Source organism: Pteropus alecto, unplaced genomic scaffold (assembly GCF_000325575.1).
Source record: "Pteropus alecto unplaced genomic scaffold, ASM32557v1 scaffold22, whole genome shotgun sequence".
Classification (NCBI taxonomy): Eukaryota; Metazoa; Chordata; class Mammalia; order Chiroptera; family Pteropodidae; genus Pteropus; species Pteropus alecto.
The window spans coordinates 19,051,133-19,059,492 of record NW_006434839.1 but is presented as its reverse complement, the minus strand read 5'-3'; the positions used below and the strand labels follow the sequence as shown (position 1 = coordinate 19,059,492).

General features: G+C 37.2%; 1 pseudogene; it reads left to right on the top strand.

Moving 5' to 3' along the window:
• Positions 1-6,865: 6,865 nt before the first annotated feature.
• On the top strand, positions 6,866-7,891 carry LOC102893820 (annotated as a pseudogene).
• Positions 7,892-8,360: the final 469 nt, after the last annotated feature.

Genomic DNA, 8,360 nt, shown 5'->3' with positions numbered 1-8,360 from the left:
TGAGTTGTTTACTGTAGCAAATTACTTTCCTTCGTTCCAACTGTCCTTTTGGCAGGAGCACACCCAACCTAATTTTGTCTGTTACATAAGGAGCACATGTGAAACCTGAATCGCTTGACATCATATTACTTACTTAATTCAGTCATAACTCAGTGCTCCGTGACCTGGCAGGCCTACCCTTTACTCTAGTTCTGGAAAGAAGCACTATAACATAGAGGTTAGGTGGACACACTTTGGAATCAGACACTCTTAATTTGAATCATTTACATCACTTTTCAGTAGTGTGATTTTTGGACTACTTGCTTCTTCCTCCTGAGCCTCAATTTCCACATCTGTAAAATGGAGATACAAATGGCAGCTTCTTCATAAAACTGTGCAAGGATTGAATGAAACAATGTATGCAAAACTCTCAATAAGTGACAGTAATTATTTCTAGAGACCTTGATTTTTTACTAACACTGTCATCATCATCATTACTATTATTTATAATCTGCCATGCTCCACAAAAAGACTCAATGTGGAAGAGTCTAAAATAAAATTATCACCAAACAGGTCCAAAGTTTGGCACAAACCAGAAATATGTAAAAGTAAAAGTCAAGAAAACAAATGCTAGTTTTCTTCTTCTTTTTTAGTGGTACCATCTTGGTGTTAGGAAAGGGGTCTTAGTCCAGTCTGACTTACTGCCTGTGTGACTCTCAATGTCAATCTTTTTAAGTTGTATTTTTCTTCTCTATAGAGAATGAAGATAATTATCTCCACAGTGCTGGTTGTAAATATGAAATGATATAATAAGTTTTTATACAAATATATTATTATAATTATTAGATTCATCAAAATTTTTTTTTATTTCAAAAGTCTCCTTAGAACTCATCTGACTCATAAAATTCCCTGTAACCAACCCGAGCACTCCATTTGCTCCAGCATAATTGCTGGAGTTGTTTACAGAAATCTCTACTTAGAATCAATGAGCTCAGAGCAGGAGAAGTCCGCAGATCTGGCCCTGGGCCTCTGCATGGGGGCCTGGGTGCTCGCTGATAGCTGACCCTTAAACAACTCCATGTCCTCTTTGGAGTTCAAAGTTTGGGAGTGAAATCACTGCCCCTTCTCAAAGATAAACATGAATGCAGATCTGAAGTGATGTCCTGAGCTCACATGAGACATGTTGAGTTTGAATCTCATCAGGGCAGTGTTTTTCCAACATAATAAATTGCTCTTTGTTCAAATCAGAAACTGAATTCACTTCATTTTCCAAAATCGGCTCTGCCAGGTTTCCTCGATTTAATTGTATCTTTTTTGTCTGCTGACAATGGAAAGCAGAAGAAAATAGTCTTGCTAAGGAAATGAAATATGACCAAGAAAAACAGGCATTCTCACACTGTACGAAGTGATTTTTTTCACATTCAATTTTTTATAAGAAAAAGGTCGCTACCCTTTGAAACAACAGCATTATTGCAGTGACTATTAGGTCATATCTAAACGGCCCAAAAGAAAATGTTGGAAAGAAAATTAACTAGTTCATAAGGGTATGGACAACATTATTTTTAAAAGGAAATGGTTCTTCATACATAGAAAGAATAATACATCATAGCAAAGGAAAATGAGAGTTGAGGCAATCACTTAAATAATTCACATTTTTTAAATGTATGATTAACTGAAGCATCTGTAGAGTTCAGGTAAAATAATTTAGAGGGAACACAAATTAATCAAATCGTTACTGCAATTCTTCAATATATTTAGTTAAAATAGTCCTTGCTTTAATAGCAGAGAACTCTGAGTCCTGGTTGACTGGTAGGAAGGTCTTGTAATGAAAATAAGTGTGTGAAGTAAGAAAGGGCCAGGTTCCAATCTCAGCTCTGCCATCTACTCACCATTTGCCTGTGGATAAATATGATCATCCATTAATTCAATTTTAAAACATTATTGAGAGCCTTCTGCCTGACAGGCACTATTATAAAAAAGGAAGATACAGCAGGGAATATACTAGACAAGTCTGTTGCCCCCACATGGTATTTATTCCAAAGTAGAGAGAGAGAGAAAGAGAGAGGGGGCATAAGGGGAGGAAAGGAGGGAGGAAGGAAGATGGATAGATGATGGATGGATGTGTAGACAGATACACAAAAGTTAATTTCAAATTGTTAGAAGTGCTATAAAAGGAATAAATAGGATAATAAGATAAAGATTTAAATGACTATTCGACAAAGGGTAATCAGGAAAGGCCTAAGAAAGCAAAATGTGAGCTAAGACCTGAAGATGAGAATGAGCCAGCAGCAGTGTGAAGTGCGTCAAGTCAAAGGCTGTTTCTGAAGACGGGAAAGGGCTTTGCCTGTTGAAGGCCCAGGAAACAGACCTGTGGGGGAGCAATATGTTGAGCTGGGAAGAGTGGCATGAGGCAAAGTTGGAAATGTAAGCAACAAGCAATTAGGTTTCTATTCTAACAGCAGTGAGAAACCACTGAAGAGTGTTAAACAAGAGAGGACGTGATCTATTTTTAATAGATCAGTCTGGCTGCTGAATGAAAATAGATTGTAGCAATGCAACAGAAAAAGCAGGGAGGCTATTGAATACCTTCAGGCATGAGATCATGGTGGACGTGAGGTAGAATGGAGGCAGAGTTAAGTGGACAAATTTGAAATGCATTTTGAAGATAAAATTAATGGAATGTACTGATGACTTGTATGTGGATGAGGAGAGTAAGGGAATGATCAAAGATGACTCCTAGATTTTTAGCTTTAGCAACCGGATGGATGGTGTCACCACTTACAGAGAGAGAAAGCTGGGAGTCACAGGTCAGATCAAGAGTTCTACTTTGGACATGTCAATTTGAGATTTCTTTTAGCCAGAAAGTAGAAATGCCAAGTAGTCATTTAAATATGTAAGTCTGAAGCTTAAAGGGGCAAAACCATCAGCACTTGGTGGTAAAAGCCATGGAACCAGATGAGATCATTGAGGGACAGAAGCTAGAGAAGACCAAGGATGAAACTCCAGGGCACTACAGTGTTCAGAGGTCAGGGAGAAGAAGGAGTTTGAGAAGGAGTTAATTACCTCACCATAAAATGCAAAGTTACCATCTACAAAGAGTAAATAAAATTATGTATGGTTTGTTACTAGCTGGTTAAAGATACTCAACAATTTTTAGCTAATTTCTTCCATCTTTTTTAACCCTCTCTCTGCTCACCCACTCCCACCATCCAAATATAATTAATCTTTTGTTCTACAAAAGGGAAGTGAGCCACTGTATAGACTAAAGAATTAGAAATTAACACTTCTTCTAGCTCAGTTTATATGAGCCTTAACTGAATATAATAAGCTCTCAAAGATCATACACTAACAAGTCATCATACATCACAACTAGTAATCCCAAGTGACAGAATTTCATTTCATTCTAATTATTCTGTTTCATTCTAGTTATGCTGTTTTATTCTGAAGAATTCTGTTTTATTCTAATTATTCGACCAGAACTTAGTCTTAGAGCTACACCTAGATGCAAGGGGTGACTCAGAAATGTAGTCCTTTATTTTTGGCCCCAACATGCCCATCTAAAAACCAGGGTTCTGTTAAGGAAGAAGGGGAAATGGATGTCAATAGGCAACCAAGCAGCTCATTTACAGTGTGTATACAAGACTAATATCAACTAGAGTTTTTTATAGGATAAACCACTCAAGAATCTTCCTCTTTTAATAATTAGTCCAAAAAATGAGTGGTTCCTGATATAACCATCCATCCTGGGTCCTTTGATGAAGCTTTATCCTGTCTAATTTCAGTAAATTCAACATTATGGATCATCTGTATTGCATGAGGCACATGGTTAGGCAATGTAGAAGATATAAAGATTTACAAATCTTCACATAATTTACACTTGTATTAGAAAAGAAAAATAATAGAAATTCTAACTGCCATAGGTTATCGTAATAGGCACCTAAATTAAGAAATATGGGAGTTCAGCATATAAAGAGATTCACTATGAAGAAGGTGTCGTAAAAGAAGATGCACAAAAGTCGGGCCCAGACGAGTAGACAGGAAAAGAACATTCCACGTAGAATCACTTCAACAAAGAAGTCAAGAGAGGTTAAGAATGGTTAAGGATCAAGAGAGGTCAATCTGAATATAATAACGTTTGGAAAAGAAATTGTAATGTGTCTATAGATAATGAGCTTTTGTGTACAATTGACTATGAGCCTCCCGTGCCTGCAACATAATGATCTTTCTTATTTTCTCATGATCCTGGAAAGTAGGTTGGGAAATTCAAGGATGGTGTGGGGCGGTGAGAGGATATAATCAAGATAGAAGAAAGTGAGTCCGTTGTCCTTTTTGGCTTCCAGCCCCTCAGCTCTGGCCACGCCACCCCACTCCAGTCCTGGGAGTGGGCCCATCCAGAACCTTACGTGCCCATGGATATGAGGCCATTCAGAAGCTGCACTGGGTCATTACCCCTCTTAGAAGAACATAGCACACTTTCAGACACAGCGCTGCAAAAATGTTGGATGAAGGATTGCATGGCAATCCTGTAACTTGGGTACATGCTCCAGGATTGCAGAGGTCCCAAATCATGAAGAGACTTTAATATCACCCTAAAATATTAGGAAATGGGGTATGACGAGAGGCTTTGCAAACAGAGGGTCAACAGAATGAGAACTATTATTTGGAATAACTTCAACAGCATTGATTGGAAGAGGAAATATTTTAAAAGATCCCTAGGAGACTACAGCTGATCCTTGAACAACACAGATTTGAACTGCACAGGTCCACTTATATGTAGATTCTTTTCAACAAATACATACAGCACTGTAAATGTACGTTCTCGTGATTTTCTTACGATAACATTATTGTAAGAATACAGTGCATAATACCTATAACATACAAAATATGTGTTAATGAACTGTTTATGTTACTGATAAGGCTTCTAGTCATTAGAAGGCTATTAGTAGTTAAGTTTTTGGAGAATCAAAATTATCTGTGGATTTGTGACTATGCAAGGGGTGGAGGGGAGTGGGGGGAGTTGGCCCCCAACCCCTGCTTTGTTCAAGGGTCAACTGTATTTCAATTTAGTCTAGTTGACTAAAGCAGAAACTACGACTGTGCTGGAGACTGCCAATAGGTCAGCGTCCCACAATCACATTGCACTGTTGCTTTATGAGTGTATTTGATGGCACAATTGTTTACAGCCCTCCTCTTTCTTCCCTGTTTTATCATTAGTGTTACTTTAGAATAATGAAGCCTGTTCCATCCATTAACTCCACTAACATTTGATCTCCCCATGGACTGAGGTTAAAAATTAATTACTCTTCCAACATATTGATTACATGACTATAAATATAAAAACAGAACTACAGAGCAACTACAGGGACCTTTGTTTAAATAGCATGTTTGCTCTTTTTAAAGGAAGGAATTAATAGTGGAGGATCTTGGAACCGGAGGAGAAAAGCAACCCTAGAGTGCCATCTAGTGTTGGCAACATATTTAAACACAGTGCGTCGGACAAAGATTTGCTTTCAAATACCGTATGGGACCTCCTCCTGTTAAAAACGAGGCACTTAGCATTAATGTAATGAAGAAGCATAGAGCCAGAGAAGAGAAAGAAAAATCAGGGGGATCATTTACAAACTACATAAATGTCTAACCAATGTACTGTATACTCGAAACTAATAATAAAATTAAATTAAAAAAAAAAAGAAGCAACATCTGACTAGCAAAAACCAAACTCTTAAACTACCTTTATTACTTGTCATCCAAATATAAATCTGAATTTTAAACAAAGTGTTCATTTGGAACTGCAGCAGAAGGAAGCCTTCGGCTCAGTTCTAGGTAGCAGAGAGTTAACAGAATTGGAGTGCCTTGTTTGCAGCTTTGCTTCATCCATCCCTCACACAACTCCCTCTTTTTATCATTCCAGGGGAAGATTGGCCTTGAGGTGGAGCTGGCTTTTAACTCTCTTCATCTCATTAACCTGGTCATTTCAGACTATTTCATCTAATTAAATGTGAACTCATAATACTTCATAAATTAAAGGATGGGTAGTATGGAAGAGGTTAGGAACTGGTGTTAAAATCTCTTGCTATGGAAATTCATTGTTACTGGGGTGGCTCATATATCAGAGCACTGCCTTCTCCAGACATTAAAATTCACTTTGTTTCATGTCCCTAATACTGCCCAGCCCTTGGGAAGCACGAATCTGACATTATATTAGGCAATTCACACTGACCTAGTAACTCAAAGCAATCATCACTGTTAACTTAAAGTGACTACACTCCAAAAGAAATAGAGTCTAAGGTCACAGTTGTAAATCTTGCCACAGGAAGGCCAAAGATTATAATCTTTATGCCAAGTGCTGTGGATTCCTTTCTGCTGAGTAGAGTCATATTTCAAAGACTTTACTAATCTGAAACCTATAGGCAGTTGTGACAATAACAGATACAGCTTAAATGACATCAAACACACATTTTAAAGAACACCAGTAAATCAGTAGAAAAAAAGACAATCACTTTTATCACTTTTATTATATCTGAGGTTGAGGTTTCATAATTCTAGCTTCATACTACACTGAAATTCAGGTATCATAATTTTTATGAATAAAAAGGCTAACATAATTAAATAAATTATGATTGATTCGGGAGGTGTATGACCCTGTATCGGTGTATATTTATATAATTTGCTAGCTGATTCTGCATTTGCTATAAGTATATTAAACAGGAGGTACTAGTTCAGTTGGAGCTTTGTGTTATTGAGACCAAAGTCAGAGGTTTGATTCATAAAGAGGATGGACAGCTTCACTGTCAGGTGCCTCAAGACATCTTAGCAATATGTTCCCTCAAGATCAAGGGGCTGTGGGAAGACATAGCTGCAGGAGGCTGTGGTGGTGGCATTCAAGATGTTGACCGCGTCAGTAAGTGACTGGATTTGCCCTGACAAAAAATGTGGAAATGAAAATTTTACCAGAAGAACCAGCCGCAATAGAAGTGGCCGGGAGAAAACAACTGAGGCCAAGATGATGGAAATGGGAGGCCCAAAATAGGAAAGGCACTGCAGAAAAGAGCCAAGTGCTAATGACTGGCTGTGTAAGGTTGCAGTACTGTGAATTGGGCCAGAAGATCAGAATGTAACATGTGTAATACTCCAGGGTATGCTAAGTCAGAAGAAAGAACATGATATGGTGGTGGTTTTAATGAAAGAGAAATTGTTAAATATATAGAAAGACAAGAACCTGATGGTGAAATGTGATGAGTTTGGACATAAAAAGAAAAATACAAAGGGAAAGCAGTTGATCCAGCATTTATTTTAAAGGAAATTGAAAATAAAGAATCTGAGAGAGAAGAGGTTGAGACTAAAGATCTTTCTAAATATAAATTAGATGAGGATGAAGATGATGCTGATTTCTCAAAACATAATCTTGATACCAGTGAAGAAGATAATAATAAAAAGAAACCTAATAGTTAAAGTCATTCAAAGTCTCAATCTTCATATTCATGATCTTTATCACATGCATCCTCCCCCTCAAGTTCAAGGTCTAGGTCCAAGTCCTGTTCAAAAAGTTCTTCCAGTTCACAGTCAAGATCTTGTTCCAGCTCCAGAAAATGTTCATGATCTCATGGGTCAAAATCAAGATTCAGCTCCAGATCCCACAAGGGCTCCTGTTCCTCACATAAGAAGATCTTATTCAAGTTCATCATGTTGAAAGGAATAGAAAGAGAAGTTGTTCTAGATCTTCTTCATCTGGTAATGGGAAGAAAAGACAAACCAGATCACAGTCACACAAAAGCCAGGTGATTAATGAAAACACTAAACAACCCTGAGCCCAGGACCAACCTCTTGGGACACCACTGCTTCACCCAGGCACTATAGGTCATCTTCTGGATCATCCCATTCTGGTTCCCATTCAAGTTTCAAAAAGAAATAATGTATTAAAATTTGCATCTTTAGTATGAGGCAAACGTGGCATGATGTTAACATTTGATAAAGTTGAGTGGTGGTTAATTTTATTATTCTCTATGCTCGTTTACATGCTTGAAATAGCTTATAATTAACTTAAAAATTTTTCAAGAATCTTTTCAATTAAAAAAATCCATCTTAAAAAAAAAATCCAGTAAAGTGTACGAAGCATATTTTTTTAAGAAGTTGGTGTCTTAGTTGGTCAGAAGTGCTAAATCTACCAGTAGAAGTACATGCCTTCCATTGCTTTTAAGACCAATACAGCTGTGTTTGTTTGTGTAATTAAAGGTAAAAAGTATTTAAACCCAAAATTAGATGCTCTATTTATCATTATTTATAACCATTTGTTTCATTTAGAACCATCTCAGCTATAACAAAGTACTTTCTTTCCTAATTTGTACTCTTGCTTTTCTCATCTCCAAATATGAACTGTTTAT